At 38.2% G+C, this 25,718-nt stretch overlaps 39 non-coding genes and 53 pseudogenes across 39 annotated transcripts; all 92 read right to left on the bottom strand.

Annotated features, from left to right (window-relative positions):
* Positions 1-839: 839 nt before the first annotated feature.
* On the bottom strand, positions 840-958 carry LOC149600780 (5S ribosomal RNA). Its single transcript, XR_016378988.1, has one exon. It is a non-coding gene; the product is annotated as a 5S ribosomal RNA (ribosomal RNA).
* Positions 959-1,097: 139 nt separating this feature from the next.
* On the bottom strand, positions 1,098-1,216 carry LOC149600779 (5S ribosomal RNA; annotated as a pseudogene).
* A 123-nt stretch (positions 1,217-1,339) lies between these two features.
* LOC149600778 (5S ribosomal RNA) lies at positions 1,340-1,442 on the bottom strand (annotated as a pseudogene).
* A 1,780-nt stretch (positions 1,443-3,222) lies between these two features.
* Positions 3,223-3,325, bottom strand: LOC149600777 (5S ribosomal RNA; annotated as a pseudogene).
* A 136-nt stretch (positions 3,326-3,461) lies between these two features.
* Positions 3,462-3,580, bottom strand: LOC149600776 (5S ribosomal RNA). The gene has a single exon (XR_016378987.1). It is a non-coding gene; the product is annotated as a 5S ribosomal RNA (ribosomal RNA).
* A 362-nt stretch (positions 3,581-3,942) lies between these two features.
* Positions 3,943-4,061, bottom strand: LOC149600775 (5S ribosomal RNA; annotated as a pseudogene).
* A 121-nt stretch (positions 4,062-4,182) lies between these two features.
* On the bottom strand, positions 4,183-4,285 carry LOC149600774 (5S ribosomal RNA; annotated as a pseudogene).
* A 137-nt stretch (positions 4,286-4,422) lies between these two features.
* Positions 4,423-4,541, bottom strand: LOC149600773 (5S ribosomal RNA; annotated as a pseudogene).
* Positions 4,542-4,677: 136 nt separating this feature from the next.
* On the bottom strand, positions 4,678-4,796 carry LOC149600772 (5S ribosomal RNA). The gene has a single exon (XR_016378176.1). It is a non-coding gene; the product is annotated as a 5S ribosomal RNA (ribosomal RNA).
* A 135-nt stretch (positions 4,797-4,931) lies between these two features.
* LOC149600771 (5S ribosomal RNA) lies at positions 4,932-5,050 on the bottom strand. Its single transcript, XR_016379183.1, has one exon. It is a non-coding gene; the product is annotated as a 5S ribosomal RNA (ribosomal RNA).
* A 137-nt stretch (positions 5,051-5,187) lies between these two features.
* On the bottom strand, positions 5,188-5,306 carry LOC149600770 (5S ribosomal RNA; annotated as a pseudogene).
* Positions 5,307-5,443: 137 nt separating this feature from the next.
* LOC149600769 (5S ribosomal RNA) lies at positions 5,444-5,562 on the bottom strand (annotated as a pseudogene).
* Positions 5,563-5,698: 136 nt separating this feature from the next.
* LOC149600768 (5S ribosomal RNA) lies at positions 5,699-5,817 on the bottom strand. The gene has a single exon (XR_016378175.1). It is a non-coding gene; the product is annotated as a 5S ribosomal RNA (ribosomal RNA).
* Positions 5,818-5,952: 135 nt separating this feature from the next.
* Positions 5,953-6,071, bottom strand: LOC149600767 (5S ribosomal RNA). Its single transcript, XR_016378986.1, has one exon. It is a non-coding gene; the product is annotated as a 5S ribosomal RNA (ribosomal RNA).
* Positions 6,072-6,208: 137 nt separating this feature from the next.
* LOC149600766 (5S ribosomal RNA) lies at positions 6,209-6,327 on the bottom strand (annotated as a pseudogene).
* A 135-nt stretch (positions 6,328-6,462) lies between these two features.
* LOC149600765 (5S ribosomal RNA) lies at positions 6,463-6,581 on the bottom strand. Its single transcript, XR_016379182.1, has one exon. It is a non-coding gene; the product is annotated as a 5S ribosomal RNA (ribosomal RNA).
* Positions 6,582-6,718: 137 nt separating this feature from the next.
* On the bottom strand, positions 6,719-6,837 carry LOC149600764 (5S ribosomal RNA; annotated as a pseudogene).
* Positions 6,838-6,974: 137 nt separating this feature from the next.
* Positions 6,975-7,093, bottom strand: LOC149600763 (5S ribosomal RNA; annotated as a pseudogene).
* Positions 7,094-7,229: 136 nt separating this feature from the next.
* On the bottom strand, positions 7,230-7,348 carry LOC149600762 (5S ribosomal RNA). Its single transcript, XR_016378174.1, has one exon. It is a non-coding gene; the product is annotated as a 5S ribosomal RNA (ribosomal RNA).
* A 136-nt stretch (positions 7,349-7,484) lies between these two features.
* Positions 7,485-7,603, bottom strand: LOC149600761 (5S ribosomal RNA). Its single transcript, XR_016378985.1, has one exon. It is a non-coding gene; the product is annotated as a 5S ribosomal RNA (ribosomal RNA).
* Positions 7,604-7,740: 137 nt separating this feature from the next.
* Positions 7,741-7,859, bottom strand: LOC149600760 (5S ribosomal RNA; annotated as a pseudogene).
* Positions 7,860-7,994: 135 nt separating this feature from the next.
* Positions 7,995-8,113, bottom strand: LOC149600759 (5S ribosomal RNA). Its single transcript, XR_016379181.1, has one exon. It is a non-coding gene; the product is annotated as a 5S ribosomal RNA (ribosomal RNA).
* A 138-nt stretch (positions 8,114-8,251) lies between these two features.
* Positions 8,252-8,370, bottom strand: LOC149600758 (5S ribosomal RNA; annotated as a pseudogene).
* A 137-nt stretch (positions 8,371-8,507) lies between these two features.
* On the bottom strand, positions 8,508-8,626 carry LOC149600757 (5S ribosomal RNA). Its single transcript, XR_016378173.1, has one exon. It is a non-coding gene; the product is annotated as a 5S ribosomal RNA (ribosomal RNA).
* A 134-nt stretch (positions 8,627-8,760) lies between these two features.
* Positions 8,761-8,879, bottom strand: LOC149600756 (5S ribosomal RNA; annotated as a pseudogene).
* Positions 8,880-9,001: 122 nt separating this feature from the next.
* On the bottom strand, positions 9,002-9,104 carry LOC149600755 (5S ribosomal RNA; annotated as a pseudogene).
* Positions 9,105-9,240: 136 nt separating this feature from the next.
* LOC149600754 (5S ribosomal RNA) lies at positions 9,241-9,359 on the bottom strand. The gene has a single exon (XR_016378171.1). It is a non-coding gene; the product is annotated as a 5S ribosomal RNA (ribosomal RNA).
* A 136-nt stretch (positions 9,360-9,495) lies between these two features.
* LOC149600753 (5S ribosomal RNA) lies at positions 9,496-9,614 on the bottom strand. The gene has a single exon (XR_016378984.1). It is a non-coding gene; the product is annotated as a 5S ribosomal RNA (ribosomal RNA).
* A 137-nt stretch (positions 9,615-9,751) lies between these two features.
* Positions 9,752-9,870, bottom strand: LOC149600752 (5S ribosomal RNA; annotated as a pseudogene).
* Positions 9,871-10,005: 135 nt separating this feature from the next.
* On the bottom strand, positions 10,006-10,124 carry LOC149600751 (5S ribosomal RNA). The gene has a single exon (XR_016379179.1). It is a non-coding gene; the product is annotated as a 5S ribosomal RNA (ribosomal RNA).
* Positions 10,125-10,262: 138 nt separating this feature from the next.
* Positions 10,263-10,381, bottom strand: LOC149600750 (5S ribosomal RNA; annotated as a pseudogene).
* A 137-nt stretch (positions 10,382-10,518) lies between these two features.
* LOC149600749 (5S ribosomal RNA) lies at positions 10,519-10,637 on the bottom strand. Its single transcript, XR_016378544.1, has one exon. It is a non-coding gene; the product is annotated as a 5S ribosomal RNA (ribosomal RNA).
* Positions 10,638-10,759: 122 nt separating this feature from the next.
* Positions 10,760-10,862, bottom strand: LOC149600748 (5S ribosomal RNA; annotated as a pseudogene).
* Positions 10,863-10,998: 136 nt separating this feature from the next.
* LOC149600747 (5S ribosomal RNA) lies at positions 10,999-11,117 on the bottom strand (annotated as a pseudogene).
* A 135-nt stretch (positions 11,118-11,252) lies between these two features.
* LOC149600746 (5S ribosomal RNA) lies at positions 11,253-11,371 on the bottom strand. Its single transcript, XR_016379178.1, has one exon. It is a non-coding gene; the product is annotated as a 5S ribosomal RNA (ribosomal RNA).
* A 138-nt stretch (positions 11,372-11,509) lies between these two features.
* Positions 11,510-11,628, bottom strand: LOC149600745 (5S ribosomal RNA; annotated as a pseudogene).
* Positions 11,629-11,765: 137 nt separating this feature from the next.
* Positions 11,766-11,884, bottom strand: LOC149600744 (5S ribosomal RNA). The gene has a single exon (XR_016378170.1). It is a non-coding gene; the product is annotated as a 5S ribosomal RNA (ribosomal RNA).
* Positions 11,885-12,021: 137 nt separating this feature from the next.
* Positions 12,022-12,140, bottom strand: LOC149600743 (5S ribosomal RNA). The gene has a single exon (XR_016378543.1). It is a non-coding gene; the product is annotated as a 5S ribosomal RNA (ribosomal RNA).
* A 121-nt stretch (positions 12,141-12,261) lies between these two features.
* LOC149600742 (5S ribosomal RNA) lies at positions 12,262-12,364 on the bottom strand (annotated as a pseudogene).
* Positions 12,365-12,500: 136 nt separating this feature from the next.
* Positions 12,501-12,619, bottom strand: LOC149600741 (5S ribosomal RNA; annotated as a pseudogene).
* Positions 12,620-12,756: 137 nt separating this feature from the next.
* LOC149600740 (5S ribosomal RNA) lies at positions 12,757-12,875 on the bottom strand. Its single transcript, XR_016378251.1, has one exon. It is a non-coding gene; the product is annotated as a 5S ribosomal RNA (ribosomal RNA).
* A 137-nt stretch (positions 12,876-13,012) lies between these two features.
* Positions 13,013-13,131, bottom strand: LOC149600739 (5S ribosomal RNA). Its single transcript, XR_016378983.1, has one exon. It is a non-coding gene; the product is annotated as a 5S ribosomal RNA (ribosomal RNA).
* Positions 13,132-13,253: 122 nt separating this feature from the next.
* On the bottom strand, positions 13,254-13,356 carry LOC149600738 (5S ribosomal RNA; annotated as a pseudogene).
* A 137-nt stretch (positions 13,357-13,493) lies between these two features.
* On the bottom strand, positions 13,494-13,612 carry LOC149600737 (5S ribosomal RNA; annotated as a pseudogene).
* A 137-nt stretch (positions 13,613-13,749) lies between these two features.
* Positions 13,750-13,868, bottom strand: LOC149600736 (5S ribosomal RNA). The gene has a single exon (XR_016378250.1). It is a non-coding gene; the product is annotated as a 5S ribosomal RNA (ribosomal RNA).
* A 137-nt stretch (positions 13,869-14,005) lies between these two features.
* LOC149600735 (5S ribosomal RNA) lies at positions 14,006-14,124 on the bottom strand. Its single transcript, XR_016378821.1, has one exon. It is a non-coding gene; the product is annotated as a 5S ribosomal RNA (ribosomal RNA).
* A 122-nt stretch (positions 14,125-14,246) lies between these two features.
* LOC149600734 (5S ribosomal RNA) lies at positions 14,247-14,349 on the bottom strand (annotated as a pseudogene).
* A 137-nt stretch (positions 14,350-14,486) lies between these two features.
* LOC149600733 (5S ribosomal RNA) lies at positions 14,487-14,605 on the bottom strand (annotated as a pseudogene).
* A 134-nt stretch (positions 14,606-14,739) lies between these two features.
* On the bottom strand, positions 14,740-14,858 carry LOC149600732 (5S ribosomal RNA). Its single transcript, XR_016379177.1, has one exon. It is a non-coding gene; the product is annotated as a 5S ribosomal RNA (ribosomal RNA).
* A 138-nt stretch (positions 14,859-14,996) lies between these two features.
* Positions 14,997-15,115, bottom strand: LOC149600731 (5S ribosomal RNA; annotated as a pseudogene).
* A 137-nt stretch (positions 15,116-15,252) lies between these two features.
* On the bottom strand, positions 15,253-15,371 carry LOC149600730 (5S ribosomal RNA). Its single transcript, XR_016378169.1, has one exon. It is a non-coding gene; the product is annotated as a 5S ribosomal RNA (ribosomal RNA).
* Positions 15,372-15,508: 137 nt separating this feature from the next.
* On the bottom strand, positions 15,509-15,627 carry LOC149600729 (5S ribosomal RNA). The gene has a single exon (XR_016378542.1). It is a non-coding gene; the product is annotated as a 5S ribosomal RNA (ribosomal RNA).
* Positions 15,628-15,748: 121 nt separating this feature from the next.
* Positions 15,749-15,851, bottom strand: LOC149600728 (5S ribosomal RNA; annotated as a pseudogene).
* A 136-nt stretch (positions 15,852-15,987) lies between these two features.
* Positions 15,988-16,106, bottom strand: LOC149600727 (5S ribosomal RNA; annotated as a pseudogene).
* Positions 16,107-16,243: 137 nt separating this feature from the next.
* On the bottom strand, positions 16,244-16,362 carry LOC149600726 (5S ribosomal RNA). The gene has a single exon (XR_016378248.1). It is a non-coding gene; the product is annotated as a 5S ribosomal RNA (ribosomal RNA).
* Positions 16,363-16,499: 137 nt separating this feature from the next.
* On the bottom strand, positions 16,500-16,618 carry LOC149600725 (5S ribosomal RNA). The gene has a single exon (XR_016378982.1). It is a non-coding gene; the product is annotated as a 5S ribosomal RNA (ribosomal RNA).
* A 122-nt stretch (positions 16,619-16,740) lies between these two features.
* On the bottom strand, positions 16,741-16,843 carry LOC149600724 (5S ribosomal RNA; annotated as a pseudogene).
* A 137-nt stretch (positions 16,844-16,980) lies between these two features.
* On the bottom strand, positions 16,981-17,099 carry LOC149600723 (5S ribosomal RNA; annotated as a pseudogene).
* Positions 17,100-17,236: 137 nt separating this feature from the next.
* On the bottom strand, positions 17,237-17,355 carry LOC149600722 (5S ribosomal RNA). Its single transcript, XR_016378247.1, has one exon. It is a non-coding gene; the product is annotated as a 5S ribosomal RNA (ribosomal RNA).
* A 137-nt stretch (positions 17,356-17,492) lies between these two features.
* LOC149600721 (5S ribosomal RNA) lies at positions 17,493-17,611 on the bottom strand. Its single transcript, XR_016378810.1, has one exon. It is a non-coding gene; the product is annotated as a 5S ribosomal RNA (ribosomal RNA).
* Positions 17,612-17,733: 122 nt separating this feature from the next.
* LOC149600720 (5S ribosomal RNA) lies at positions 17,734-17,836 on the bottom strand (annotated as a pseudogene).
* Positions 17,837-17,973: 137 nt separating this feature from the next.
* On the bottom strand, positions 17,974-18,092 carry LOC149600719 (5S ribosomal RNA; annotated as a pseudogene).
* A 137-nt stretch (positions 18,093-18,229) lies between these two features.
* On the bottom strand, positions 18,230-18,348 carry LOC149600718 (5S ribosomal RNA; annotated as a pseudogene).
* Positions 18,349-18,470: 122 nt separating this feature from the next.
* On the bottom strand, positions 18,471-18,573 carry LOC149600717 (5S ribosomal RNA; annotated as a pseudogene).
* A 136-nt stretch (positions 18,574-18,709) lies between these two features.
* Positions 18,710-18,828, bottom strand: LOC149600716 (5S ribosomal RNA; annotated as a pseudogene).
* Positions 18,829-18,964: 136 nt separating this feature from the next.
* Positions 18,965-19,083, bottom strand: LOC149600715 (5S ribosomal RNA). Its single transcript, XR_016379128.1, has one exon. It is a non-coding gene; the product is annotated as a 5S ribosomal RNA (ribosomal RNA).
* A 136-nt stretch (positions 19,084-19,219) lies between these two features.
* LOC149600714 (5S ribosomal RNA) lies at positions 19,220-19,338 on the bottom strand (annotated as a pseudogene).
* A 136-nt stretch (positions 19,339-19,474) lies between these two features.
* Positions 19,475-19,593, bottom strand: LOC149600713 (5S ribosomal RNA). The gene has a single exon (XR_016378981.1). It is a non-coding gene; the product is annotated as a 5S ribosomal RNA (ribosomal RNA).
* Positions 19,594-19,730: 137 nt separating this feature from the next.
* Positions 19,731-19,849, bottom strand: LOC149600712 (5S ribosomal RNA; annotated as a pseudogene).
* A 136-nt stretch (positions 19,850-19,985) lies between these two features.
* Positions 19,986-20,104, bottom strand: LOC149600711 (5S ribosomal RNA). The gene has a single exon (XR_016379127.1). It is a non-coding gene; the product is annotated as a 5S ribosomal RNA (ribosomal RNA).
* Positions 20,105-20,240: 136 nt separating this feature from the next.
* Positions 20,241-20,359, bottom strand: LOC149600710 (5S ribosomal RNA; annotated as a pseudogene).
* Positions 20,360-20,496: 137 nt separating this feature from the next.
* On the bottom strand, positions 20,497-20,615 carry LOC149600709 (5S ribosomal RNA; annotated as a pseudogene).
* Positions 20,616-20,751: 136 nt separating this feature from the next.
* On the bottom strand, positions 20,752-20,870 carry LOC149600708 (5S ribosomal RNA; annotated as a pseudogene).
* Positions 20,871-20,992: 122 nt separating this feature from the next.
* Positions 20,993-21,095, bottom strand: LOC149600707 (5S ribosomal RNA; annotated as a pseudogene).
* A 136-nt stretch (positions 21,096-21,231) lies between these two features.
* On the bottom strand, positions 21,232-21,350 carry LOC149600706 (5S ribosomal RNA; annotated as a pseudogene).
* Positions 21,351-21,486: 136 nt separating this feature from the next.
* On the bottom strand, positions 21,487-21,605 carry LOC149600705 (5S ribosomal RNA). The gene has a single exon (XR_016378980.1). It is a non-coding gene; the product is annotated as a 5S ribosomal RNA (ribosomal RNA).
* A 136-nt stretch (positions 21,606-21,741) lies between these two features.
* LOC149600704 (5S ribosomal RNA) lies at positions 21,742-21,860 on the bottom strand (annotated as a pseudogene).
* A 133-nt stretch (positions 21,861-21,993) lies between these two features.
* LOC149600703 (5S ribosomal RNA) lies at positions 21,994-22,112 on the bottom strand. Its single transcript, XR_016378978.1, has one exon. It is a non-coding gene; the product is annotated as a 5S ribosomal RNA (ribosomal RNA).
* Positions 22,113-22,249: 137 nt separating this feature from the next.
* LOC149600702 (5S ribosomal RNA) lies at positions 22,250-22,368 on the bottom strand (annotated as a pseudogene).
* Positions 22,369-22,504: 136 nt separating this feature from the next.
* On the bottom strand, positions 22,505-22,623 carry LOC149600701 (5S ribosomal RNA; annotated as a pseudogene).
* Positions 22,624-22,745: 122 nt separating this feature from the next.
* LOC149600700 (5S ribosomal RNA) lies at positions 22,746-22,848 on the bottom strand (annotated as a pseudogene).
* Positions 22,849-22,984: 136 nt separating this feature from the next.
* LOC149600699 (5S ribosomal RNA) lies at positions 22,985-23,103 on the bottom strand (annotated as a pseudogene).
* Positions 23,104-23,239: 136 nt separating this feature from the next.
* Positions 23,240-23,358, bottom strand: LOC149600698 (5S ribosomal RNA). Its single transcript, XR_016378976.1, has one exon. It is a non-coding gene; the product is annotated as a 5S ribosomal RNA (ribosomal RNA).
* A 136-nt stretch (positions 23,359-23,494) lies between these two features.
* LOC149600697 (5S ribosomal RNA) lies at positions 23,495-23,613 on the bottom strand (annotated as a pseudogene).
* A 133-nt stretch (positions 23,614-23,746) lies between these two features.
* Positions 23,747-23,865, bottom strand: LOC149600696 (5S ribosomal RNA). The gene has a single exon (XR_016378975.1). It is a non-coding gene; the product is annotated as a 5S ribosomal RNA (ribosomal RNA).
* Positions 23,866-24,002: 137 nt separating this feature from the next.
* On the bottom strand, positions 24,003-24,121 carry LOC149600695 (5S ribosomal RNA; annotated as a pseudogene).
* Positions 24,122-24,253: 132 nt separating this feature from the next.
* Positions 24,254-24,372, bottom strand: LOC149600694 (5S ribosomal RNA). Its single transcript, XR_016378630.1, has one exon. It is a non-coding gene; the product is annotated as a 5S ribosomal RNA (ribosomal RNA).
* A 137-nt stretch (positions 24,373-24,509) lies between these two features.
* LOC149600693 (5S ribosomal RNA) lies at positions 24,510-24,628 on the bottom strand (annotated as a pseudogene).
* Positions 24,629-24,765: 137 nt separating this feature from the next.
* LOC149600692 (5S ribosomal RNA) lies at positions 24,766-24,884 on the bottom strand. The gene has a single exon (XR_016378246.1). It is a non-coding gene; the product is annotated as a 5S ribosomal RNA (ribosomal RNA).
* Positions 24,885-25,021: 137 nt separating this feature from the next.
* Positions 25,022-25,140, bottom strand: LOC149600691 (5S ribosomal RNA). The gene has a single exon (XR_016378974.1). It is a non-coding gene; the product is annotated as a 5S ribosomal RNA (ribosomal RNA).
* Positions 25,141-25,262: 122 nt separating this feature from the next.
* On the bottom strand, positions 25,263-25,365 carry LOC149600690 (5S ribosomal RNA; annotated as a pseudogene).
* A 137-nt stretch (positions 25,366-25,502) lies between these two features.
* LOC149600689 (5S ribosomal RNA) lies at positions 25,503-25,621 on the bottom strand (annotated as a pseudogene).
* Positions 25,622-25,718: the final 97 nt, after the last annotated feature.

Below are 25,718 nucleotides of genomic sequence, written 5' to 3'. Positions count from 1 at the left end.
TGCGACACTCTTAAAGGTTTTATGGGACACTCTTAAAGGTTTTATGGGACACTCTTAAAGGTTTTATGGGACACTCTTAAAGGTTTTATGCGACACTCTTAAAGGTGTTATGCGACACTCTTAAAGGTGTTATGCGACACTCTGAATGGTGTTATGCGACACTCTGAATGGTGTTATGCGACACTCTGAATGGTGTTATGCGACACTCTGAATGGTGTTATGCGACACCCTGAATAGTGTTATGCGCCGCTCAGAATGGTGTTATGCGACACTCTGAATGGTGTTATGCGATACTCTGAATGGTGTTATGCGACACGCTGAATGGTGTTATACGACACTCTTAAAGTCGTTATGCGACACCCTTAATGTCGTTATGCGACACTCTTAAAGGTGTTATGCGACACTCTTAAAGGTGTTATGCAACAACTGAAACGGTGTCAAATTTCGGCCCATATAAACTTATCTTAAAGGTGTTAAAGCACACTCCATTTTCTTAGACTGTGATTTAACACCCTTTGGGTTTTAAACCAACACTGGAAATGGTGTTGAATTTAGCACCATCAAAAAGAGTTAAAAAGGTGTAGACTTACACCTCTATTTCTTAGAGTGTGGTCTCCCTCCCAAGTACTGACTGCGCTCGACGCTGCTTAACTTCCGTGATCCGACGAGAACCGGTGTTTTCAGCGTGATATGGCCGTTGCCGAGAGTGCTGGATAATAATTCGAATTTAAATTAAGTGAGACAAATTGACCTTCATCTTTTTAAAACAATAACAAAAAGAAAATATGTTTGCTTTTTTCATATCTATAGGAATTTAAAAGAGGAAAAAAAAGTGAAAAAGCCAACGGCACGCAGTGTTCCTAAGTGGTCTCCCTCCCAAGTACTGACTGCGCTCGACGCTGCTTAACTTCGGTGATCGGACGAGAACCGGTGTTTTCAGCGTGATATGGCCGTTGCCGAGAGTGCTATTTAATAATTCGAATTTAAATTAAGTGAGACAAATTAACTTTCATCTTTTTAAAACAATAACAAAAAGAAAATATGTTTGCTTTTTTCATATCTATTGGAATTTAAAAGAGAAAAAAAAAAAGTGAAAAAGCCAACGGCACGCAGTGTTCCTAAGTGGTCTCCCTCCCAAGTAGTGACTGCGCTCGACGCTGCTTAACTTCGGTTATCGGACGAGAACCGGTGTATTCAGCGTGATATGGCCCTTGCCGAGAGTGCTAGTTAATAATTTGAATTTAATTAACTTTCATCTTTATAAAACAATAACAAAAAAGAAGATATGTTTGCTTTTTTCATATCTGGTGGAATTTAAAAGAGGAAACAAAAGTGAAAAAGCAAACGGCACGCAGTATTCCCAAGTACTGTATGCGCTCGACGCTGCTTAACTTCGGTGATCGGACGTGAACCGGTGTTTTCAGCGTGATATGGCCGTTGCCGAGAGTGCTATTTAATAATTATAAAAAACGTCTTGGTTTAGACCAAGGCCGAAAAAACAAACGATATGTGTGAGGTTTATCATTTGACTGAAGTTTCAGATATTGCAATTGTTTTAGTTATTTTTATCCATTTAATCCTTAACCAATATTTAATTCAATCAACTGATTTTACTGATCCATTCCCTCTAAATTAATTGAAAAAATTACATATCTACGCTTTTTCAAGAACAATTACATTTTCCGAAAACATTTTATCATGAAATTAATTATTTTGAAGGGAGTACGTGTTGAGGGGTCAATATTGAATATTTGAAATATTCTACTGACTTTCTAAAAAGAGCATGTGAACTTTGACATAATTCGAAAGGAAAAGTAAATATTTAATAGTGGGATGCCAAACAAGGGTGTTGCATGAATTTATACATTTAATTTCGTCAATCGAAATAGTACATTTCTATTGTCGCCTCTATGAAGAAAAGATTGCACTGCAATTTCCCTCTCCGTGCTTTAGAATTTCTTGGTCATAATTCAGTCTTCATTTGAAATGTCATTTCTACAATGTTGGCGCTACTTGTACACCGGTTACGTATTACGTGTAATCATTTTAGTACGCATAAAGACCATTTCGGAAAACACACAGGGGCGAGGCCACCATTGGGGTATTCTCCCTCACACCAAGGGTCACTGCCAGACTGTGCCAAAGTTCACTACAGGCAAGAGGCTAGTCAACTCTCACTGCCTATAGCGGGGCTTCTAGGCAAGAGAGAGAGAAGACCTCAATGGTGGCATCACCCCTGTGTTTTAATTATCTGTATGTAATTTCCAAAATGGTCCACTCACTTACAAATGAACACCGATTACACTGAGTGATCGGTCCTTCAGGCGCTAGCGAGTGTCAAGCCACAACCGTAATCAATCATGTACACGAATGTTTTATAGTTTTAGGTTATTAAGGTTGGCGGGCAAGTCCGGAATAAGTTATTTATCATAATTTCTTGAACATCAGTCTTCTCAGAAACTTACTACAGATTTAAACTTTTTTGGTGCAAACTTCAAAATTTGTCATGCCAGCCTTAACTAAAACTATGCCCGTCAAGATGCTTTCAAGTTAGTAATCGTCGACACGAAATCCCTTCAAAATAATTAATTTCATGATAAAATGTTTTCGGAAAATGTAATTGTTCTTGAAAAAGCGTAGATATGTAATTTTATCAATTAATTTAGAGGGAATGGATCAGTAAAATCAGTTGATTGAATTAAATATTGATTAAGGATTAAATGGATAAAAATAACTAAAACAATTGCAATATCTGAAACTTCAGTCAAATGATAAACCTCACACATATCGTTTGTTTTTTCGGCCTTGGTCTAAACCAAGACGTTTTTTATAATATCTGTCACTTCAGTCTCAATGTAATTAAAATTTGAATAATTTTATTTTTGCTTTACCGTCATATATTTGGGGTTGATCTATTTCTAATTCCTTAAAGAAGTACTTAATTATAGATAATTACATTTAACTTATATCCAATAACATTGATTTTCATAAGCATATGATGTTGTACTTTATTTATGAAAGTTTAACAAGATGGCCCCGGCCAAATTAGAGCCCCATCGTTTGTAAGGCTCCATCTATCGAGGGCGTGATATGGCCGTTGCCGAGAGTGCTATTTAATAATTTGAATTTAAAAACCTTCATCTTTATAAAACAATAACAAAAAGAAGATATGTTTGCTTTTTCATATCTGATGGAATTTAAAAGAGGAAATAAAAGTGAAAAAGCCAACGGCACGCAGAGTTTCCAAGTACTGACTGCGCTCGACGCTGCTTAACTTCGGTGATCGGACGAGAACCGGTGTCTTCAGCGTGATATGGCCGTTGCCGAGAGTGCTAGATAATAATTCGAATTTAAATTAAGTGAGACAAATTAACCATCATCTTTTTAAAACAATAACAAAAAGAAAATATGTTTGCTTTTTTCATATCTATTGGAATTTAAAAGAGGAAAAAAAGTGAAAAAGCCAACGGCACGCAGTGTTCCTAAGTGGTCTCCCTCCCAAGTACTGACTGCGCTCGACGCTGCTTAACTTCGGTGATCGGACGAGAACCGGTGTTTTCAGCGTGATATGGCCGTTGCCGAGAGTGCTATTTAATAATTTGAATTTAATTAACCTTCATCTTTAAAAATCAATAAGAAAAAGAAGATATGTTTGCTTTTTTCATATCTGATGGAATTTAAAAGAGGAAATAAAAGTGAAAAAGCCAACGGCACGCAAAGTTTAGAAGTTCTGACTGCGTTCGACGCTGCTTAACTTCGGTGATCGGACGAGAACCGGTGTTTTCAGCGTGATATGGCAGTTGCCGAGAGTGCTAGATAATAATTCGAATTTAAACTAAGTGAGACAAATTAACCATCATCATTTTAAAACAATAACAAAAAGAAAACGTGTTTGCTTTTTTCATATCTATTAAAATTTAAAAGAGGAAAAAAAAGTGAAAAAGCCAACGGCACGCAGTGTTCTTAAGTGGTCTCGCTCCCAAGTACTGACTGCGCTCGACGCTGCTTAACTTCGGTGATCGGACGAGAACCGGTGTTTTCAGCATGATATGGCCGTTGCCGAGAGTGCTATTTAATAATTTGAATTTAATTAACCTTATCTTTATAAATCAATAAGAAAAAGAAGATATGTTTGCTTTTTTCATATCTCATGGAATTTAAAAGGGGAAATAAAAGTGAAAAAGCCAACGGCACGCAGAGTTTCGAAGTACTGACTGCGCTCGACGCTGCTTAACTTCGGTGATCGGACGAGAACCGGTGTTTTCAGCGTGATATGGCAGTTGCCGAGAGTGCTAGATAATAATTCGAATTTAAATTAAGTGAGACAAATTAACCATCATCTTTTTAAAACAATAACAAAAAGAAAATATGTTTGCTTTTTTCATATCTATTGGATTTTAAATGAGGAAAAAAAAGTGAAAAAGCCAACGGCACGCAGTGTTCCTAAGTGGTCTCCCTCCCAAGTACTGACTGCGCTCGACGCTGCTTAACTTCGGTGATCGGACGAGAACCGGTGTTTTCAGCGTGATATGGCCTTTCCGAAAGTGCTATTTAATAATTCGAATTTAAATTAAGTGAGACAAATTAACCTTCATCTTTTTAAAACAATAACAAAAAGAAAATATGTTTGCTTTTTTCATATCTATTGGAATTTAAAAGAGGAAAAAAAAGTGAAAAAGCCAACGGCACGCAGTGTTCCTAAGTGGTCTCCCTCCCAAGTACTGACTGCGCTCGACGCTGCTTAACTTCGGTGATCCGACGAGAACCGGTGTTTTCAGCGTGATATGGCCGTTGCCAAGAGTGCTAGATAATAATTCGAATTTAAATTAAGTGAGACAAATTGACCTTCATCTTTTTAAAACAGTAACAAAAAGAAAATATGTTTGCTTTTTTCATATCTATAGGAATTTAAAAGAAAAAAAAAGTGAAAAAGCCAACGGCACGCAGTGTTCCTAAGTGGTCTCCCTCCCAAGTACTGACTGCGCTCGACGCTGCTTAACTTCAGTGATCGGACGAGAACCGGTGTTTTCAGCGTGATATGGCCGTTGCCGAGAGTGCTATTTAATAATTCGAATTTAAATTAAGTGAGACAAATTAACCTTCATCTTTTTAAAACAATAACAAAAAGAAAATATGTTGGCTTTTTTCATATCTATTGGAATTTAAAAGAGGAAAAAAACGTGAAAAAGCCAACAGCGCGCAGTGTTCCTAAGTGGTCTCCCTCCCAAGTACTGACTGCGCTCGACGCTGCTTAACTTCGGTGATCCGACGAGAACCGGTGTTTTCAGCGTGATATGGCAGTTGCCGAGAGTGCTAGATAATAATTCGAATTTAAATTAAGTGAGACAAATTAACCATCATCTTTTTAAAACAATAACAAAAAGAAAATATGTTTGCTTTTTTCATATCTATTGGATTTTAAATGAGGAAAAAAAAGTGAAAAAGCCAACGGCACGCAGTGTTCCTAAGTGGTCTCCCTCCCAAGTACTGACTGCGCTCGACGCTGCTTAACTTCGGTGATCGGACGAGAACCGGTGTTTTCAGCGTGATATGGCCTTTCCGAAAGTGCTATTTAATAATTCGAATTTAAATTAAGTGAGACAAATTAACCTTCATCTTTTTAAAACAATAACAAAAAGAAAATATGTTTGCTTTTTTCATATCTATTGGAATTTAAAAGAGGAAAAAAAAGTGAAAAAGCCAACGGCACGCAGTGTTCCTAAGTGGTCTCCCTCCCAAGTACTGACTGCGCTCGACGCTGCTTAACTTCGGTGATCCGACGAGAACCGGTGTTTTCAGCGTGATATGGCCGTTGCCAAGAGTGCTAGATAATAATTCGAATTTAAATTAAGTGAGACAAATTGACCTTCATCTTTTTAAAACAATAACAAAAAGAAAATATGTTTGCTTTTTTCATATCTATAGGAATTTAAAAGAAAAAAAAAGTGAAAAAGCCAACGGCACGCAGTGTTCCTAAGTGGTCTCCCTCCCAAGTACTGACTGCGCTCGACGCTGCTTAACTTCGGTGATCGGACGAGAACCGGTGTTTTCAGCGTGATATGGCCGTTGCCGAGAGTGCTATTTAATAATTCGAATTTAAATTAAGTGAGACAAATTAACCTTCATCTTTTTAAAACAATAACAAAAAGAAAATATGTTGGCTTTTTTCATATCTATTGGAATTTAAAAGAGGAAAAAAACGTGAAAAAGCCAACAGCGCGCAGTGTTCCTAAGTGGTCTCCCTCCCAAGTACTGACTGCGCTCGACGCTGCTTAACTTCGGTGATCCGACGAGAACCGGTGTTTTCAGCGTGATATGGCCGTTGCCGAGAGTGCTAGATAATAATTCGAATTTAAATTAAGTGTGACAAATTGACCTTCATCTTTTTAAAACAATAACAAAAAGAAAATATGTTTGCTTTTTTCATATCTATAGGAATTTAAAAGAAAAAAAAAGTGAAAAAGCCAACGGCACGCAGTGTTCCTAAGTGGTCTCCCTCCCAAGTACTGACTGCGCTCGACGCTGCTTAACTTCAGTGATCGGACGAGAACCGGTGTTTTCAGCGTGATATGGCCGTTGCCGAGAGTGCTATTTAATAATTCGAATTTAAATTAAGTGAGACAAATTAACCTTCATCTTTTTAAAACAATAACAAAAAGAAAATATGTTGGCTTTTTTCATATCTATTGGAATTTAAAAGAGGAAAAAAACGTGAAAAAGCCAACAGCGCGCAGTGTTCCTAAGTGGTCTCCCTCCCAAGTACTGACTGCGCTCGACGCTGCTTAACTTCGGTGATCCGACGAGAACCGGTGTTTTCAGCGTGATATGGCCGTTGCCGAGAGTGCTAGATAATAATTCGAATTTAAATTAAGTGTGACAAATTGACCTTCATCTTTTTAAAACAATAACAAAAAGAAAATATGTTTGCTTTTTTCATATCTATTGGATTTTAAATGAGGAAAAAAAAGTGAAAAAGCCAACGGCACGCAGTGTTCCTTAGTGGTCTCCCTCCCAAGTACTGACTGCGCTCGACGCTGCTTAACTTCGGTGATCGGACGAGAACCGGTGTTTTCAGCGTGATATGGCCTTTCCGAAAGTGCTATTTAATAATTCGAATTTAAATTAAGTGAGACAAATTAACCTTCATCTTTTTAAAACAATAACAAAAAGAAAATATGTTTGCTTTTTTCATATCTATTGGAATTTAAAAGAGGAAAAAAAAGTGAAAAAGCCAACGGCACGCAGTGTTCCTAAGTGGTCTCCCTCCCAAGTACTGACTGCGCTCGACGCTGCTTAACTTCGGTGATCCGACGAGAACCGGTGTTTTCAGCGTGATATGGCCGTTGCCAAGAGTGCTAGATAATAATTCGAATTTAAATTAAGTGAGACAAATTGACCTTCATCTTTTTAAAACAATAACAAAAAGAAAATATGTTTGCTTTTTTCATATCTATAGGAATTTAAAAGAAAAAAAAAAGTGAAAAAGCCAACGGCACGCAGTGTTCCTAAGTGGTCTCCCTCCCAAGTACTGACTGCGCTCGACGCTGCTTAACTTCGGTGATCGGACGAGAACCGGTGTTTTCAGCGTGATATGGCCGTTGCCGAGAGTGCTATTTAATAATTCGAATTTAAATTAAGTGAGACAAATTAACCTTCATCTTTTTAAAACAATAACAAAAAGAAAATATGTTGGCTTTTTTCATATCTATTGGAATTTAAAAGAGGAAAAAAACGTGAAAAAGCCAACAGCGCGCAGTGTTCCTAAGTGGTCTCCCTCCCAAGTACTGACTGCGCTCGACGCTGCTTAACTTCGGTGATCCGACGAGAACCGGTGTTTTCAGCGTGATATGGCCGTTGCCGAGAGTGCTAGATAATAATTCGAATTTAAATTAAGTGTGACAAATTGACCTTCATCTTTTTAAAACAATAACAAAAAGAAAATATGTTTGCTATTTTCATATCTATAGGAATTTAAAAGAAAAAAAAAGTGAAAAAGCCAACGGCACGCAGTGTTCCTAAGTGGTCTCCCTCCCAAGTACTGACTGCGCTCGACGCTGCTTAACTTCAGTGATCGGACGAGAACCGGTGTTTTCAGCGTGATATGGCCGTTGCCGAGAGTGCTATTTAATAATTCGAATTTAAATTAAGTGAGACAAATTAACCTTCATCTTTTTAAAACAATAACAAAAAGAAAATATGTTTGCTTTTTTCATATCTATTGGAATTTAAAAGAGGAAAAAAAACGTGAAAAAGCCAACAGCGCGCAGTGTTCCTAAGTGGTCTCCCTCCCAAGTACTGACTGCGCTCGACGCTGCTTAACTTCGGTGATCCGACGAGAACCGGTGTTTTCAGCGTGATATGGCCGTTGCCGAGAGTGCTAGATAATAATTCGAATTTAAATTAAGTGAGACAAATTGACCTTCATATTTTTAAAACAATAACAAAAAGAAAATATGTTTGCTTTTTTCATATCTATAGGAATTGAAAAGAGGAAAAAAAAGTGAAAAAGCCAACGGCACGCAGTGTTCCTAAGTGGTCTCCCTCCCAAGTACTGACTGCGCTCGACGCTGCTTAACTTCGGTGATCCGACGAGAACCGGTGTTTTCAGCGTGATATGGCCGTTGCCGAGAGTGCTAGATAATAATTCGAATTTAAATTAAGTGAGACAAATTGACCATCTTTTTAAAACAATAACAAAAAGAAAATATGTTTGCTTTTTTCATATCTATAGGAATTTAAAAGAGGAAAAAAAAGTGAAAAAGCCAACGGCACGCAGTGTTAATAAGTGGTCTCCCTCCCAAGTACTGACTGCGCTCGACGCTGCTTAACTTCGGTGATCGGACGAGAATCGGTGTTTTCAGCGTGATATGGCCGTTGCCGAGAGTGCTATTTAATAATTCGAATTTAATTAACTTTCATCTTTATAAAACAATAACAAAAAGAAGATATGTTTGCTTTTTTCATATCTGGTGGAATTTGAAAGAGGAAACAAAAGTGAAAAAGCCAACGGCACGCAGTATTCCCAAGTACTGTATGCGCTCGACGCTGCTTAACTTCGGTGATCGGACGAGAACCGGTGTTTTCAGCGTGATATGGCCGTTGCCGAGAGTGCTATTTAATAATTCGAATTTAAATTAAGTGAGACAAATTAACCTTCATCTTTTTAAAACAATAACAAAAAGAAAATATGTTTGCTTTTTTCATATCTATTGGAATTTAAAAGAGGAAAAAAAGTGAAAAAGCCAACGGCACGCAGTGTTCCTAAGTGGTCTCCCTCCCAAGTACTGACTGCGCTCGACGCTGCTTAACTTCGGTGATCCGACGAGAACCGGTGTTTTCAGCGTGATATGGCCGTTGCCGAGAATGCTGGATAATAATTCGAATTTAAATTAAGTGAGACAAATTGACCTTCATCTTTTTAAAACAATAACAAAAAGAAAATATGTTTGCTTTTTTCATATCTATAGGAATTTAAAAGAAAAAAAAAAGTGAAAAAGCCAACGGCACGCAGTGTTCCTAAGTGGTCTCCCTCCCAAGTACTGACTGCGCTCGACGCTGCTTAACTTCGGTGATCGGACGAGAACCGGTGTTTTCAGCGTGATATGGCCGTTGCCGAGAGTGCTATTTAATAATTCGAATTTAAATTAAGTGAGACAAATTAACCTTCATCTTTTTAAAACAATAACAAAAAGAAAATATGTTGGCTTTTTTCATATCTATTGGAATTTAAAAGAGGAAAAAAACGTGAAAAAACCAACAGCGCGCAGTGTTCCTAAGTGGTCTCCCTCCCAAGTACTGACTGCGCTCGACGCTGCTTAACTTCGGTGATCCGACGAGAACCGGTGTTTTCAGCGTGATATGGCCGTTGCCGAGAGTGCTAGATAATAATTCGAATTTAAATTAAGTGTGACAAATTGACCTTCATCTTTTTAAAACAATAACAAAAAGAAAATATGTTTGCTTTTTTCATATCTATAGGAATTTAAAAGAAAAAAAAAGTGAAAAAGCCAACGGCACGCAGTGTTCCTAAGTGGTCTCCCTCCCAAGTACTGACTGCGCTCGACGCTGCTTAACTTCAGTGATCGGACGAGAACCGGTGTTTTCAGCGTGATATGGCCGTTGCCGAAAGTGCTATTTAATAATTCGAATTTAAATTAAGTGAGACAAATTAACCTTCATCTTTTTAAAACAATAACAAAAAGAAAATATGTTTGCTTTTTTCATATCTATTGGAATTTAAAAGAGGAAAAAAAACGTGAAAAAGCCAACAGCGCGCAGTGTTCCTAAGTGGTCTCCCTCCCAAGTACTGACTGCGCTCGACGCTGCTTAACTTCGGTGATCCGACGAGAACCGGTGTTTTCAGCGTGATATGGCCGTTGCCGAGAGTGCTAGATAATAATTCGAATTTAAATTAAGTGAGACAAATTGACCTTCATATTTTTAAAACAATAACAAAAAGAAAATATGTTTGCTTTTTTCATATCTATAGGAATTGAAAAGAGGAAAAAAAAGTGAAAAAGCCAACGGCACGCAGTGTTCCTAAGTGGTCTCCCTCCCAAGTACTGACTGCGCTCGACGCTGCTTAACTTCGGTTATCGGACGAGAACCGGTGTTTTCAGCGTGATATGGCCGTTGCCGAGAGTGCTATTTAATAATTCGAATTTAATTAACCTTCATCTTTATAAATCAATAAGAAAGAGAAGATATGTTTGCTTTTTTCATATCTCATGAAATTTAAAAGAGGAAATAAAAGTGAAAAAGCCAACGGCACGCAAAGTTACCAAGTACTGACTGCGCTCGACGCTGCTTAACTTCGGTGATCGGACGAGAACCGGTGTTTTAAGCGTGATATGGCCGTTGCCGAGAGAGTATTTAATAATTCGAATTTAAATTAAGTGAGACAAATTAACCTTCATCTTTTTAAAACAATAACAAAAAGAAAATATGTTGGCTTTTTTCATATCTATTGGAATTTAAAAGAGGAAAAAAACGTGAAAAAGCCAACAGCGCGCAGTGTTCCTAAGTGGTCTCCCTCCCAAGTACTGACTGCGCTCGACGCTGCTTAACTTCGGTGATCCGACGAGAACCGGTGTTTTCAGCGTGATATGGCCGTTGCCGAGAGTGCTAGATAATAATTCGAATTTAAATTAAGTGTGACAAATTGACCTTCATCTTTTTAAAACAATAACAAAAAGAAAATATGTTTGCTTTTTTCATATCTATAGGAATTTAAAAGAAAAAAAAAGTGAAAAAGCCAACGGCACGCAGTGTTCCTAAGTGGTCTCCCTCCCAAGTACTGACTGCGCTCGACGCTGCTTAACTTCAGTGATCGGACGAGAACCGGTGTTTTCAGCGTGATATGGCCGTTGCCGAGAGTGCTATTTAATAATTCGAATTTAAATTAAGTGAGACAAATTAACCTTCATCTTTTTAAAACAATAACAAAAAGAAAATATGTTTGCTTTTTTCATATCTATTGGAATTTAAAAGAGGAAAAAAAACGTGAAAAAGCCAACAGCGCGCAGTGTTCCTAAGTGGTCTCCCTCCCAAGTACTGACTGCGCTCGACGCTGCTTAACTTCGGTGATCCGACGAGAACCGGTGTTTTCAGCGTGATATGGCCGTTGCCGAGAGTGCTAGATAATAATTCGAATTTAAATTAAGTGAGACAAATTGACCTTCATATTTTTAAAACAATAACAAAAAGAAAATATGTTTGCTTTTTTCATATCTATAGGAATTGAAAAGAGGAAAAAAAAGTGAAAAAGCCAACGGCACGCAGTGTTCCTAAGTGGTCTCCCTCCCAAGTACTGACTGCGCTCGACGCTGCTTAACTTCGGTGATCCGACGAGAACCGGTGTTTTCAGCGTGATATGGCCGTTGCCGAGAGTGCTAGATAATAATTCGAATTTAAATTAAGTGAGACAAATTGACCTTCATCTTTTTAAAACAATAACAAAAAGAAAATATGTTTGCTTTTTTCATATCTATAGGAATTGAAAAGAGGAAAAAAAAGTGAAAAAGCCAACGGCACGCAGTGTTCCTAAGTGGTCTCCCTCCCAAGTACTGACTGCGCTCGACGCTGCTTAACTTCGGTTATCGGACGAGAACCGGTGTTTTCAGCGTGATATGGCCGTTGCCGAGAGTGCTATTTAATAATTCGAATTTAATTAACCTTCATCTTTATAAATCAATAAGAAAGAGCAGATATGTTTGCTTTTTCATATCTCATGAAATTTAAAAGAGGAAATAAAAGTGAAAAAGCCAACGGCACGCAAAGTTACCAAGTACTGACTGCGCTCGACGCTGCTTAACTTCGGTGATCGGACGAGAACCGGTGTTTTAAGCGTGATATGGCCGTTGCCGAGAGAGTATTTAATAATTCGAATTTAAATTAAGTGAGACAAATTAACCTTCATCTTTTTAAAACAATAACAAAAAGAAAATATGTTGGCTTTTTTCATATCTATTGGAATTTAAAAGAAGAAAAAAACGTGAAAAAGCCAACAGCGCGCAGTGTTCCTAAGTGGTCTCCCTCCCAAGTACTGACTGCGCTCGACGCTGCTTAACTTCGGTGATCCGACGAGAACCGGTGTTTTCAGCGTGATATGGCCGTTGCCGAGAGTGCTAGATAATAATTCGAATTTAAATTAAGTGAGACAAATTGACCTTCATCTTTTTAAAACAATAACAAAAAGAAAATATGTTTGCATTTTTCATATCTATAGGAATTGAAAAGAGGAAAAAAAAGTGAAAAAGCCAACGGCACGCAGTGTTCCTAAGTGGTCTCCCTCCCAAGTACTGACTGCGCTCGACGCTGCTTAACTTCGGTGATCGGACGAGAACCGGTGTTTTCAGCTTGATATGGCCGTTGCCGAGAGTGCTATTTAATAATTCGAATTTAAATTAAGTGAGACAAATTAACCTTCATCTTTTTAAAACAATAACAAAAAGAAAATATGTTTGCTTTTTTCATATCTATTGGAATTTAAAAGAGGAAAAAAAAGTGAAAAAGCCAACGGCACGCAGTGTTCCTAAGTGGTCTCCCTCCCAAGTACTGACTGCGCTCGACGCTGCTTAACTTCGGTGATCGGACGAGAACCGGTGTTTTCAGCGTGATATGGCCGTTGCCGTGAGTGCTATTTAATAATTCGAATTTAATTAACCTTCATCTTTATAAATCAATAAGAAAGAGAAGATATGTTTGCTTTTTTCATATCTCATGGAATTTAAAAGAGGAAATAAAAGTGAAAAAGCCAACGGCACGCAAAGTTTCCAAGTACTGACTGCGCTCGACGCTGCTTAACTTCGGTGATCGGACGAGAACCGGTGTTTTCAGCGTGATATGGCCGTTGCCGAGAGTTTTAGATAATAATTCGAATTTAAATTAAGTGAAACAAATTAACCATCATCTTTTTTAAACAATAACAAAAAGAAAATATGTTGGCTTTTTTCATATCTATTGGAATTTAAAAGAAGAAAAAAACGTGAAAAAGCCAACAGCGCGCAGTGTTCCTAAGTGGTCTCCCTCCCAAGTACTGACTGCGCTCGACGCTGCTTAACTTCGGTGATCCGACGAGAACCGGTGTTTTCAGCGTGATATGGCCGTTGCCGAGAGTGCTAGATAATAATTCGAATTTAAATTAAGTGAGACAAATTGACCTTCATCTTTTTAAAACAATAACAAAAAGAAAATATGTTTGCATTTTTCATATCTATAGGAATTGAAAAGAGGAAAAAAAAGTGAAAAAGCCAACGGCACGCAGTGTTCCTAAGTGGTCTCCCTCCCAAGTACTGACTGCGCTCGACGCTGCTTAACTTCGGTGATCGGACGAGAACCGGTGTTTTCAGCTTGATATGGCCGTTGCCGAGAGTGCTATTTAATAATTCGAATTTAAATTAAGTGAGACAAATTAACCTTCATCTTTTTAAAACAATAACAAAAAGAAAATATGTTTGCTTTTTTCATATCTATTGGAATTTAAAAGAGGAAAAAAAAGTGAAAAAGCCAACGGCACGCAGTGTTCCTATGTGGTCTCCCTCCCAAGTACTGACTGCGCTCGACGCTGCTTAACTTCGGTGATCGGACGAGAACCGGTGTTTTCAGCGTGATATGGCCGTTGCCGTGAGTGCTATTTAATAATTCGAATTTAATTAACCTTCATCTTTATAAATCAATAAGAAAGAGAAGATATGTTTGCTTTTTTCATATCTCATGGAATTTAAAAGAGGAAATAAAAGTGAAAAAGCCAACGGCACGCAAAGTTTCCAAGTACTGACTGCGCTCGACGCTGCTTAACTTCGGTGATCGGACGAGAACCGGTGTTTTCAGCGTGATATGGCCGTTGCCGAGAGTTTTAGATAATAATTCGAATTTAAATTAAGTGAAACAAATTAACCATCATCTTTTTAAAACAATAACAATAAGAAAATATGTTTGCTTTTTTCATATCTATTGGATTTTAAAAGAGGAAAAAAAAGTGAAAAAGCCAACGGCACGCAGTGTTCCTAAGTGGTCTCTCTCCCAAGTACTGACTGCGCTCGACGCTGCTTAACTTCGGTGATCAGACGAGAACCGGTGTTTTCAGCGTGATATGGCCGTTGCCGAGAGTGCTAGATAATAATTCGAATTTAAATTAAGTGTGACAAATTGACCTTCATCTTTTTAAAACAATAACAAAAAGAAAATATGTTTGCTTTTTTCATATCTATAGGAATTTAAAAGAAAAAAAAGTGAAAAAGCCAACGGCACGCAGTGTTCCTAAGTGGTCTCCCTCCCAAGTACTGACTGCGCTCGACGCTGCTTAACTTCAGTGATCGGACGAGAACCGGTGTTTTCAGCGTGATATGGCCGTTGCCGAGAGTGCTATTTAATAATTCGAATTTAAATTAAGTGAGACAAATTAACCTTCATCTTTTTAAAACAATAACAAAAAGAAAATATGTTTGCTTTTTTCATATCTATTGGAATTTAAAAGAGGAAAAAAAACGTGAAAAAGCCAACAGCGCGCAGTGTTCCTAAGTGGTCTCCCTCCCAAGTACTGACTGCGCTCGACGCTGCTTAACTTCGGTGATCCGACGAGAACCGGTGTTTTCAGCGTGATATGGCCGTTGCCGAGAGTGCTAGATAATAATTCGAATTTAAATTAAGTGAGACAAATTGACCTTCATATTTTTAAAACAATAACAAAAAGAAAATATGTTTGCTTTTTTCATATCTATAGGAATTGAAAAGAGGAAAAAAAAGTGAAAAAGCCAACGGCACGCAGTGTTCCTAAGTGGTCTCCCTCCCAAGTACTGACTGCGCTCGACGCTGCTTAACTTCGGTGATCCGACGAGAACCGGTGTTTTCAGCGTGATATGGCCGTTGCCGAGAGTGCTAGATAATAATTCGAATTTAAATTAAGTGAAACAAATTGACCTTCATCTTTTTAAAACAATAACAAAAAGAAAATATGTTTGCTTTTTTCATATCTATAGGAATTGAAAAGAGGAAAAAAAAGTGAAAAAGCCAACGGCACGCAGTGTTCCTAAGTGGTCTCCCTCCCAAGTACTGACTGCGCTCGACGCTGCTTAACTTCGGTTATCGGACGAGAACCGGTGTTTTCAGCGTGATATGGCCGTTGCCGAGAGTGCTATTTAATAATTCGAATTTAATTAACCTTCATCTTTATAAATCAATAAGAAAGAGAAGATATGTTTGCTTTTTCATATCTCATGAAATTTAAAAGAGGAAATAAAAGTGAAAAAGCCAACGGCACGCAAAGTTACCAAGTACTGACTGCGCTCGACGCTGCTTAACTTCGGTGATCGGACGAGAACCGGTGTTTTAAGCGTGATATGGCCGTTGCCGAGAGAGTATTTAATAATTCGAATTTAAATTAAGTGAGACAAATTAACCTTCATCTTTTTAAAACAATAACAAAAAGAAAATATGTTGGCTTTTTTCATATCTATTGGAATTTAAAAGAAGAAAAAAACGTGAAAAAGCCAACAGCGCGCAGTGTTCCTAAGTGGTCTCCCTCCCAAGTACTGACTGCGCTCGACGCTGCTTAACTTCGGTGATCCGACGAGAACCGGTGTTTTCAGCGTGATATGGCCGTTGCCGAGAGTGCTAGATAATAATTCGAATTTAAATTAAGTGAGACAAATTGACCTTCATCTTTTTAAAACAATAACAAAAAGAAAATATGTTTGCATTTTTCATATCTATAGGAATTGAAAAGAGGAAAAAAAAGTGAAAAAGCCAACGGCACGCAGTGTTCCTAAGTGGTCTCCCTCCCAAGTACTGACTGCGCTCGACGCTGCTTAACTTCGGTGATCGGACGAGAACCGGTGTTTTCAGCTTGATATGGCCGTTGCCGAGAGTGCTATTTAATAATTCGAATTTAAATTAAGTGAGACAAATTAACCTTCATCTTTTTAAAACAATAACAAAAAGAAAATATGTTTGCTTTTTTCATATCTATTGGAATTTAAAAGAGGAAAAAAAAGTGAAAAAGCCAACGGCACGCAGTGTTCCTAAGTGGTCTCCCTCCCAAGTACTGACTGCGCTCGACGCTGCTTAACTTCGGTGATCGGACGAGAACCGGTGTTTTCAGCGTGATATGGCCGTTGCCGTGAGTGCTATTTAATAATTCGAATTTAATTAACCTTCATCTTTATAAATCAATAAGAAAGAGAAGATATGTTTGCTTTTTTCATATCTCATGGAATTTAAAAGAGGAAATAAAAGTGAAAAAGCCAACGGCACGCAAAGTTTCCAAGTACTGACTGCGCTCGACGCTGCTTAACTTCGGTGATCGGACGAGAACCGGTGTTTTCAGCGTGATATGGCCGTTGCCGAGAGTTTTAGATAATAATTCGAATTTAAATTAAGTGAAACAAATTAACCATCATCTTTTTTAAACAATAACAAAAAGAAAATATGTTGGCTTTTTTCATATCTATTGGAATTTAAAAGAAGAAAAAAACGTGAAAAAGCCAACAGCGCGCAGTGTTCCTAAGTGGTCTCCCTCCCAAGTACTGACTGCGCTCGACGCTGCTTAACTTCGGTGATCCGACGAGAACCGGTGTTTTCAGCGTGATATGGCCGTTGCCGAGAGTGCTAGATAATAATTCGAATTTAAATTAAGTGAGACAAATTGACCTTCATCTTTTTAAAACAATAACAAAAAGAAAATATGTTTGCATTTTTCATATCTATAGGAATTGAAAAGAGGAAAAAAAAGTGAAAAAGCCAACGGCACGCAGTGTTCCTAAGTGGTCTCCCTCCCAAGTACTGACTGCGCTCGACGCTGCTTAACTTCGGTGATCGGACGAGAACCGGTGTTTTCAGCTTGATATGGCCGTTGCCGAGAGTGCTATTTAATAATTCGAATTTAAATTAAGTGAGACAAATTAACCTTCATCTTTTTAAAACAATAACAAAAAGAAAATATGTTTGCTTTTTTCATATCTATTGGAATTTAAAAGAGGAAAAAAAAGTGAAAAAGCCAACGGCACGCAGTGTTCCTATGTGGTCTCCCTCCCAAGTACTGACTGCGCTCGACGCTGCTTAACTTCGGTGATCGGACGAGAACCGGTGTTTTCAGCGTGATATGGCCGTTGCCGTGAGTGCTATTTAATAATTCGAGTTTAATTAACCTTCATCTTTATAAATCAATAAGAAAGAGAAGATATGTTTGCTTTTTTCATATCTCATGGAATTTAAAAGAGGAAATAAAAGTGAAAAAGCCAACGGCACGCAAAGTTTCCAAGTACTGACTGCGCTCGACGCTGCTTAACTTCGGTGATCGGACGAGAACCGGTGTTTTCAGCGTGATATGGCCGTTACCGAGAGTGCTATTTAATAATTCGAATTTAATATAAGTGAGACAAATTAACCTTCATCTTTTTAAAACAATAACAAAAAGAAAATATGTTTGCTTTTTTCATATCTATAGGAATTGAAAAGAGGAAAAAAAAGTGAAAAAGCCAACGGCACGCAGTGTTCCTAAGTGGTCTCCCTCCCAAGTACTGACTGCGCTCGACGCTGCTTAACTTCGGTGATCCGACGAGAACCGGTGTTTTCAGCTTGATATGGCCGTTGCCGAGAGTTTTAGATAATAATTCGAATTTAAATTAAGTGAAACAAATTAACCATCATCTTTTTAAAACAATAACAATAAGAAAATATGTTTGCTTTTTTCATATCTATTGGATTTTAAAAGAGGAAAAAAAAGTGAAAAAGCCAACGGCACGCAGTGTTCCTAAGTGGTCTCTCTCCCAAGTACTGACTGCGCTCGACGCTGCTTAACTTCGGTGATCAGACGAGAACCGGTGTTTTCAGCGTGATATGGCCGGTGCCGAGAGTGCTATTTAATAATTCGAATTTAATTAACTTTCATCTTTATAAAACAATAACAAAAAGAAGATATGTTTGCTTTTTTCATATCTGGTGGAATTTGAAAGAGGAAACAAAAGTGAAAAAGCCAACGGCACGCAGTATTCCCAAGTACTGTATGCGCTCGACGCTGCTTAACTTCGGTGATCGGACGAGAACCGGTGTTTTCAGCGTGATATGGCCGTTACCGAGAGTGCTATTTAATAATTCGAATTTAATATAAGTGAGACAAATTAACCTTCATCTTTTTAAAACAATAACAAAAAGAAAATATGTTTGCTTTTTTCATATCTATTGGAATTTAAAAGAGGAAAAAAAGTGAAAAAGCCAACGGCACGCAGTGTTCCTAAGTGGTCTCCCTCCCAAGTACTGACTGCGCTCGACGCAGCTTAACTTCCGTGATCCGACGAGAACCGGTGTTTTCAGCGTGATATGGCCGTTGCCGAGAATGCTGGATAATAATTCGAATTTAAATTAAGTGAGACAAATTGACCTTCATCTTTTTAAAACAATAACAAAAAGAAAATATGTTTGCTTTTTTCATATCTATAGGAATTTAAAAGAAAAAAAAAAGTGAAAAAGCCAACGGCACGCAGTGTTCCTAAGTGGTCTCCCTCCCAAGTACTGACTGCGCTCGACGCTGCTTAACTTCGGTGATCGGACGAGAACCGGTGTTGTCAGCGTGATATGGCCGTTGCCGAGAGTGCTATTTAATAATTCGAATTTAAATTAAGTGAGACAAATTAACCTTCATCTTTTTAAAACAATAACAAAAAGAAAATATGTTTGCTTTTTTCATATCTATTGGAATTTAAAAGAGGAAAAAAAGTGAAAAAGCCAACGGCACGCAGTGTTCCTAAGTGGTCTCCCTCCCAAGTACTGACTGCGCTCGACGCTGCTTAACTTCCGTGATCCGACGAGAACCGGTGTTTTCAGCGTGATATGGCCGTTGCCGAGAATGCTGGATAATAATTCGAATTTAAATTAAGTGAGACAAATTGACCTTCATCTTTTTAAAACAATAACAAAAAGAAAATATGTTTGCTTTTTTCATATCTATAGGAATTTAAAAGAAAAAAAAAAGTGAAAAAGCCAACGGCACGCAGTGTTCCTAAGTGGTCTCCCTCCCAAGTACTGACTGCGCTCGACGCTGCTTAACTTCGGTGATCGGACGAGAACCGGTGTTTTCAGCGTGATATGGCCGTTGCCGAGAGTGCTATTTAATAATTCGAATTTAAATTAAGTGAGACAAATTAACCTTCATCTTTTTAAAACAATAACAAAAAGAAAATATGTTGGCTTTTTTCATATCTCTTGGAATTTAAAAGAGGAAAAAAACGTGAAAAAGCCAACAGCGCGCAGTGTTCCTAAGTGGTCTCCCTCCCAAGTACTGACTGCGCTCGACGCAGCTTAACTTCCGTGATCCGACGAGAACCGGTGTTTTCAGCGTGATATGGCCGTTGCCGAGAATGCTGGATAATAATTCGAATTTAAATTAAGTGAGACAAATTGACCTTCATCTTTTTAAAACAATAACAAAAAGAAAATATGTTTGCTTTTTTCATATCTATAGGAATTTAAAAGAAAAAAAAAAGTGAAAAAGCCAACGGCACGCAGTGTTCCTAAGTGGTCTCCCTCCCAAGTACTGACTGCGCTCGACGCTGCTTAACTTCGGTGATCGGACGAGAACCGGTGTTGTCAGCGTGATATGGCCGTTGCCGAGAGTGCTATTTAATAATTCGAATTTAAATTAAGTGAGTCAAATTAACCTTCATCTTTTTAAAACAATAACAAAAAGAAAATATGTTTGCTTTTTTCATATCTATTGGAATTTAAAAGAGGAAAAAAAGTGAAAAAGCCAACGGCACGCAGTGTTCCTAAGTGGTCTCCCTCCCAAGTACTGACTGCGCTCGACGCTGCTTAACTTCCGTGATCCGACGAGAACCGGTGTTTTCAGCGTGATATGGCCGTTGCCGAGAATGCTGGATAATAATTCGAATTTAAATTAAGTGAGACAAATTAACCTTCATCTTTTTAAAACAATAACAAAAAGAAAATATGTTGGCTTTTTTCATATCTCTTGGAATTTAAAAGAGGAAAAAAACGTGAAAAAGCCAACAGCGCGCAGTGTTCCTAAGTGGTCTCCCTCCCAAGTACTGACTGCGCTCGACGCTGCTAAACTTCGGTGATCCGACGAGAACCGGTGTTTTCAGCGTGATATGGCCGTTGCCGAGAGTGCTAGATAATAATTCGAATTTAAATTAAGTGAGACAAATTGACCTTCATCTTTTTAAAACAATAACAAAAAGAAAATATGTTTGCTTTTTTCATATCTATAGGAATTTAAAAGAAAAAAAAAAGTGAAAAAGCCAACGGCACGCAGTGTTCCTAAGTGGTCTCTCTCCCAAGTACTGACTGCGCTCGACGCTGCTTAACTTCGGTGATCAGACGAGAACCGGTGTTTTCAGCGTGATATGGCCGTTGCCGAGAGTGCTATTTAATAATTCGAATTTAATTAACTTTCATCTTTATAAAACAATAACAAAAAGAAGATATGTTTGCTTTTTTCATATCTGGTGGAATTTGAAAGAGGAAACAAAAGTGAAAAAGCCAACGGCACGCAGTATTCCCAAGTACTGTATGCGCTCGACGCTGCTTAACTTCGGTGATCGGACGAGAACCGGTGTTTTCAGCGTGATATGGCCGTTACCGAGAGTGCTATTTAATAATTCGAATTTAATATAAGTGAGACAAATTAACCTTCATCTTTTTAAAACAATAACAAAAAGAAAATATGTTTGCTTTTTTCATATCTATTTTAATTTAAAAGAGGAAAAAAAGTGAAAAAGCCAACGGCACGCAGTGTTCCTAAGTGGTCTCCCTCCCAAGTACTGACTGCGCTCGACGCTGCTTAACTTCCGTGATCCGACGAGAACCGGTGTTTTCAGCGTGATACGGCCGTTGCCGAGAATGCTGGATAATAATTCGAATTTAAATTAAGTGAGACAAATTGACCTTCATCTTTTTAAAACAATAACAAAAAGAAAATATGTTTGCTTTTTTCATATCTATAGGAATTTAAAAGAAAAAAAAAAGTGAAAAAGCCAACGGCACGCAGTGTTCCTAAGTGGTCTCCCTCCCAAGTACTGACTGCGCTCGACGCTGCTTAACTTCGGTGATCGGACGAGAACCGGTGTTTTCAGCGTGATATGGCCGTTGCCGAGAGTGCTATTTAATAATTCGAATTTAAATTAAGTGAGACAAATTAACCTTCATCTTTTTAAAACAATAACAAAAAGAAAATATGTTTGCTTTTTTCATATCTATTGGAATTTAAAAGAGGAAAAAAAGTGAAAAAGCCAACGGCACGCAGTGTTCCTAAGTGGTCTCCCTCCCAAGTACTGACTGCGCTCGACGCTGCTTAACTTCCGTGATCCGACGAGAACCGGTGTTTTCAGCGTGATATGGCCGTTGCCGAGAATGCTGGATAATAATTCGAATTTAAATTAAGTGAGACAAATTGACCATCTTTTTAAAACAATAACAAAAAGAAAATATGTTTGCTTTTTTCATATCTATAGGAATTTAAAAGAAAAAAAAAAGTGAAAAAGCCAACGGCACGCAGTGTTCCTAAGTGGTCTCCCTCCCAAGTACTGACTGCGCTCGACGCTGCTTAACTTCGGTGATCGGACGAGAACCGGTGTTTTCAGCGTGATATGGCCGTTGCCGAGAGTGCTATTTAATAATTCGAATTTAAATTAAGTGAGACAAATTAACCTTCATCTTTTTAAAACAATAACAAAAAGAAAATATGTTGGCTTTTTTCATATCTCTTGGAATTTAAAAGAGGAAAAAAACGTGAAAAAGCCAACAGCGCGCAGTGTTCCTAAGTGGTCTCCCTCCCAAGTACTGACTGCGCTCGACGCTGCTAAACTTCGGTGATCCGACGAGAACCGGTGTTTTCAGCGTGATATGGCCGTTGCCGAGAGTGCTAGATAATAATTCGAATTTAAATTAAGTGAGACAAATTGACCTTCATCTTTTTAAAACAATAACAAAAAGAAAATATGTTTGCTTTTTTCATATCTATAGGAATTTAAAAGAAAAAAAAAAGTGAAAAAGCCAACGGCACGCAGTGTTCCTAAGTGGTCTCTCTCCCAAGTACTGACTGCGCTCGACGCTGCTTAACTTCGGTGATCAGACGAGAACCGGTGTTTTCAGCGTGATATGGCCGTTGCCGAGAGTGCTATTTAATAATTCGAATTTAATTAACTTTCATCTTTATAAAACAATAACAAAAAGAAGATATGTTTGCTTTTTTCATATCTGGTGGAATTTGAAAGAGGAAACAAAAGTGAAAAAGCCAACGGCACGCAGTATTCCCAAGTACTGTATGCGCTCGACGCTGCTTAACTTCGGTGATCGGACGAGAACCGGTGTTTTCAGCGTGATATGGCCGTTACCGAGAGTGCTATTTAATAATTCGAATTTAATATAAGTGAGACAAATTAACCTTCATCTTTTTAAAACAATAACAAAAAGAAAATATGTTTGCTTTTTTCATATCTATTTTAATTTAAAAGAGGAAAAAAAGTGAAAAAGCCAACGGCACGCAGTGTTCCTAAGTGGTCTCCCTCCCAAGTACTGACTGCGCTCGACGCTGCTTAACTTCCGTGATCCGACGAGAACCGGTGTTTTCAGCGTGATACGGCCGTTGCCGAGAATGCTGGATAATAATTCGAATTTAAATTAAGTGAGACAAATTGACCTTCATCTTTTTAAAACAATAACAAAAAGAAAATATGTTTGCTTTTTTCATATCTATAGGAATTTAAAAGAAAAAAAAAAGTGAAAAAGCCAACGGCACGCAGTGTTCCTAAGTGGTCTCCCTCCCAAGTACTGACTGCGCTCGACGCTGCTTAACTTCGGTGATCGGACGAGAACCGGTGTTTTCAGCGTGATATGGCCGTTGCCGAGAGTGCTATTTAATAATTCGAATTTAAATTAAGTGAGACAAATTAACCTTCATCTTTTTAAAACAATAACAAAAAGAAAATATGTTTGCTTTTTTCATATCTATTGGAATTTAAAAGAGGAAAAAAAGTGAAAAAGCCAACGGCACGCAGTGTTCCTAAGTGGTCTCCCTCCCAAGTACTGACTGCGCTCGACGCTGCTTAACTTCCGTGATCCGACGAGAACCGGTGTTTTCAGCGTGATATGGCCGTTGCCGAGAATGCTGGATAATAATTCGAATTTAAATTAAGTGAGACAAATTGACCATCTTTTTAAAACAATAACAAAAAGAAAATATGTTTGCTTTTTTCATATCTATAGGAATTTAAAAGAAAAAAAAAAGTGAAAAAGCCAACGGCACGCAGTGTTCCTAAGTGGTCTCCCTCCCAAGTACTGACTGCGCTCGACGCTGCTTAACTTCGGTGATCGGACGAGAACCGGTGTTTTCAGCGTGATATGGCCGTTGCCGAGAGTGCTATTTAATAATTCGAATTTAAATTAAGTGAGACAAATTAACCTTCATCTTTTTAAAACAATAACAAAAAGAAAATATGTTGGCTTTTTTCATATCTCTTGGAATTTAAAAGAGGAAAAAAACGTGAAAAAGCCAACAGCGCGCAGTGTTCCTAAGTGGTCTCCCTCCCAAGTACTGACTGCGCTCGACGCTGCTAAACTTCGGTGATCCGACGAGAACCGGTGTTTTCAGCGTGATATGGCCGTTGCCGAGAGTGCTAGATAATAATTCGAATTTAAATTAAGTGAGACAAATTGACCATCTTTTTAAAACAATAACAAAAAGAAAATATGTTTGCTTTTTTCATATCTATAGGAATTTAAAAGAAAAAAAAAGTGAAAAAGCCAACGGTACGCAGTGTTCCTAAGTGGTCTCCCTCCCAAGTACTGACTGCGCTCGACGCTGCTTAACTTCAGTGATCGGACGAGAACCGGTGTTTTCAGCGTGATATGGCCGTTGCCGAGAGTGCTATTTAATAATTCGAATTTAAATTAAGTGAGACAAATTAACCTTCATCTTTTTAAAACAATAACAAAAAGAAAATATGTTTGCTTTTTTCATATCTATTGGAATTTAAAAGAGGAAAAAAACGTGAAAAAGCCAACAGCGCGCAGTGTTCCTAAGTGGTCTCCCTCCCAAGTACTGACTGCGCTCGACGCTGCTTAACTTCGGTGATCCGACGAGAACCGGTGTTTTCAGCGTGATATGGCCGTTGCCGAGAGTGCTAGATAATAATTCGAATTTAAATTAAGTGAGACAAATTGACCTTCATCTTTTTAAAACAATAACAAAAAGAAAATATGTTTGCATTTTTCATATCTATAGGAATTGAAAAGAGGAAAAAAAAGTGAAAAAGCCAACGGCACGCAGTGTTCCTAAGTGGTCTCCCTCCCAAGTACTGACTGCGCTCGACGCTGCTTAACTTCGGTGATCGGACGAGAACCGGTGTTTTCAGCTTGATATGGCCGTTGCCGAGAGTGCTATTTAATAATTCGAATTTAAATTAAGTGAGACAAATTAACCTTCATCTTTTTAAAACAATAACAAAAAGAAAATATGTTTGCTTTTTTCATATCTATTGGAATTTAAAAGAGGAAAAAAAAGTGAAAAAGCCAACGGCACGCAGTGTTCCTAAGTGGTCTCCCTCCCAAGTACTGACTGCGCTCGACGCTGCTTAACTTCGGTGATCGGACGAGAACCGGTGTTTTCAGCGTGATATGGCCGTTGCCGTGAGTGCTATTTAATAATTCGAATTTAATTAACCTTCATCTTTATAAATCAATAAGAAAGAGAAGATATGTTTGCTTTTTTCATATCTCATGGAATTTAAAAGAGGAAATAAAAGTGAAAAAGCCAACGGCACGCAAAGTTTCCAAGTACTGACTGCGCTCGACGCTGCTTAACTTCGGTGATCGGACGAGAACCGGTGTTTTCAGCGTGATATGGCCGTTGCCGAGAGTTTTAGATAATAATTCGAATTTAAATTAAGTGAAACAAATTAACCATCATCTTTTTTAAACAATAACAAAAAGAAAATATGTTGGCTTTTTTCATATCTATTGGAATTTAAAAGAAGAAAAAAACGTGAAAAAGCCAACAGCGCGCAGTGTTCCTAAGTGGTCTCCCTCCCAAGTACTGACTGCGCTCGACGCTGCTTAACTTCGGTGATCCGACGAGAACCGGTGTTTTCAGCGTGATATGGCCGTTGCCGAGAGTGCTAGATAATAATTCGAATTTAAATTAAGTGAGACAAATTGACCTTCATCTTTTTAAAACAATAACAAAAAGAAAATATGTTTGCATTTTT

This window comes from Phalangium opilio, unplaced genomic scaffold, assembly GCF_054372755.1.
Source record: "Phalangium opilio isolate 3A_F unplaced genomic scaffold, DU_Popi_V2 ptg000360l_1, whole genome shotgun sequence".
In the NCBI taxonomy this organism is placed as follows: domain Eukaryota; kingdom Metazoa; phylum Arthropoda; class Arachnida; order Opiliones; family Phalangiidae; genus Phalangium; species Phalangium opilio.
Note: the sequence above shows the minus strand (reverse complement) of the source record. Positions and strands in the feature narration are given on the sequence as shown.